Source organism: Myotis davidii, unplaced genomic scaffold (genome assembly GCF_000327345.1).
Source record: "Myotis davidii unplaced genomic scaffold, ASM32734v1 scaffold473, whole genome shotgun sequence".
Classification (NCBI taxonomy): Eukaryota; Metazoa; Chordata; class Mammalia; order Chiroptera; family Vespertilionidae; genus Myotis; species Myotis davidii.
The window spans coordinates 2,341,278-2,344,288 of NW_006284843.1; the positions used below are offsets into that span (position 1 = coordinate 2,341,278).

At 37.9% G+C, this 3,011-nt stretch overlaps 1 pseudogene; it reads right to left on the minus strand.

The window, feature by feature from the left end:
- Nucleotides 1-2,759: 2,759 nt before the first annotated feature.
- On the minus strand, nucleotides 2,760-2,975 carry LOC102775481 (annotated as a pseudogene).
- Nucleotides 2,976-3,011: the final 36 nt, after the last annotated feature.

Genomic DNA, 3,011 nt, shown 5'->3' on the forward strand with positions numbered 1-3,011 from the left:
GTGGTTCAGAAAACACACACACACACAAGGCAGTCTGACACTAACATCTTTGTTCTTACTTTGCTCTAAAGAGTATAGTAATTTAGCTGAGATGCAACTTGATCCTTACCATTTCAATCAACCTTCTTGCCTTCTTCCTACTACACCCTCATTTTCCCAAAAGCAGTACCCAGGGGGATTTTTTTTCATGTTTTAAACATTTCTCAAAATATCCCTAATAATATAATCATCGTGGGGCCCCTATTGGCCCAATTTGCTTGTGATTACTGTCTTTATTATATAATGTGACATGGTTTCCCTTGATACAGGGGTGGGGAACCTTTTTTTCTGCCAAAGGCCATTTGGATATTTATAATATCATTGGTGGGTCATAAAAAATTATCATCTTAAAACATTTAATTAACTCACCCCTAATGCCTTGGTGGTGTCAGACCAAATGATTTACGGGCCTTATATGGCCCAAAGGTTGGACGTTCCCCACCCCTGCCTTAATAGAATAGAAATGCTCCAAAAAATTGTTGTGTTAGCATTGCAGTATTTTATAAATATCCTATACAATTGAAAGGCTTAGATAGACGCATAGATTTTTGACAGTAAAATATCTATTTGTACTATTGACTTTTCTTAGACTTGTTTGTACCTTGAGGAATAATAGTCTGGTGGCTAGGGCTGGAATGCACTCATTTTATTAACTAAAAATTACAATGAATACACTTTGATTTTAAAATATAAAGTAACAACAGTAATGTGAAAAAAGCATATCATCATCATTAGTGAAAAATTTATATTGATATAAGAATTAAAAGGTAAAATTCCGATATTTTCCACAAGATTTTCTTTTAAAGATCAGCCTTTTTCAAAACAATCTGAAAAGCACCCTTTGAATTTTCTTTGTTATTCTCTTTGTTATCTTTACCAGGTTCTTTCAGAAAGTACCAATTTTATTTTAAAGTTTTAATCAATATTTCACAGGGTGAAATCTTTTTCTTTGACACATGAGTTATCAAAGCATTCTTTCCTTCCCCAGGCAGCAGCTTTGAGCTGGGACTATCAATAGATCTTGTGGATACTGACCTGTCCATGTAAAGAGTAGGTCAGACACCATGGGGATTCCTTTCCATGTTTGTGACTCTTAAATAAGCATAAGCAACACACAGGTCCTTCCATTAAAAGGCGAGCTTTCCGCAGTGGTAGATATTGCTGATAGCATTTGGTTTTCATTATTTCAAAGACAACAGACAGTTGTACAGCTGGACATTGTTAACTGGGTATACGCTTCTTCAATTCTTTTTTAATATTTTTTGGAAGCGATTGTTTCCAAAACACAGTACAAGTTTCTCCTTTATATATTGCCTACCCTTTAAGTGGCGTATGCAATTAAAACTTTCAGGTAAAAATTAATCTTCTCATGAGGGCATGAGTTTCTCAGCTGGGACAGTCTTCTATCCCTCAACAAAGGTGGGGAGGAGACAAAGACTGCTTATGGAATCAATGCAGAGGCAATGGCAGCTGTAAGGCAAATCTGAGAGAGAGAGAGAGAGAGAGAGAGAGAGAGAGAGGTGAGACAGACTTTAACAAAGAGTCCCAGGCTTTTGGCTCTGAGTGCCTCAAATACATTGACAAGTAGTTCTACAAAATGTCACTGAAAAGGTAAAATGCCTAATGTTTTCAAGAGTTCCCCTGGACTTCTCCCCCCAAATGTCAAATCCCACTGCCAGACATACATGGAAGAGCTCAAAGGCCACATTTTTGAAGAAAGAAAAACAGAAATAGACCCTGTAGCTCTTTAAGGAGAAACGGAGTCGAAAGCTGCTGGGACCTTTCCCATGTAGGTGTGTATTCTGGAAAGCAACTTCCTTCCCAGCAGCAGCTTGCACAGTTCTAAGCAAGGGTCTCGCCTTTTGTCACATGTGCTTCAATGCCCTCTATTCTCCATTCAAGGGCTTTCAATTTCTCATTTAGTGTTATGAGTCTTTTCCTGGATACGGAAGTGGCAACTTGGGGTTGGGTTTACACCCTAAAAATAATTTCTCTTTCTCTTGGTATTACTAGCTGTTTTCTAGTTAGATTTGTGCCAACAGAAGGGTTTTCTCCATTAAGACACTGAGAGAGTTGTGCTATAAGATTGAGTGCAGTCTGACCTCAGACTTCTGTGGGCTTCAATCTTGTCTCTAACACTTACTTGATGTGAAACCTTGGACAAGTCACTTAAGTTCTCTGAATCTCGTTTCATTACATGTATCATTGCTTGACCTATTGGCTGGGTAGAAGGATTTAATGATATAATCCTATTCTTGACACATAATAGGTGTTTTATACCTATTAGCACCGTTATTGTGTAGTAAGTCTGATATACAGAGACAAACATTTACCTAAAAATGGCTCATGCTTATTTAACAAAAGAAGAGTTTATTTTCAACACATTTCCCCAAAATTTATGCCTTTAAGCATCTTCTAGCTTTTTTCCGATGAGGTCTAATTGGAAAAATAATATTATTTCCTAAGAATAGAAAGTCACTGGGGTATAACGAATACGGTCTTCTGGGGGATTACATTTAAACATGAGTTTTCTTAAGCAGTCACTATTCTTTTAATATTAGATAGATTCAGATTTTTATGATTTGCATGTGCTACAACAAGCCGACCAGAAGGATTCTTAAAGAAAAATGCTAAAGTTGGGCTGAGAGGAAAATTTGCTTCTCCCATGTAGGTGTGTATTCTGGAAAGCAACTTCCTTCCCAGCAGCAGCTTGCACAGTTCTAAGCAAGGGTCTCGCCTTTTGTCACATGTGCTTCAATGCCCTCTATTCTCCATTCAAGGGCTTTCAATTTCTCATTTAGTGTTATGAGTCTTGAGCGACAAGCCATATAGCATGATTTTCTTGATGTTGTTGGTGATGACCTCAATGTACTCCAGGTTCACCAAGTCCTGGTGAATTCGCCCCTGCACATGACAGGGTCATCTTGTCCCTCCATGGCTGCCACCCAAGCAACCAAACTTCATATATATAT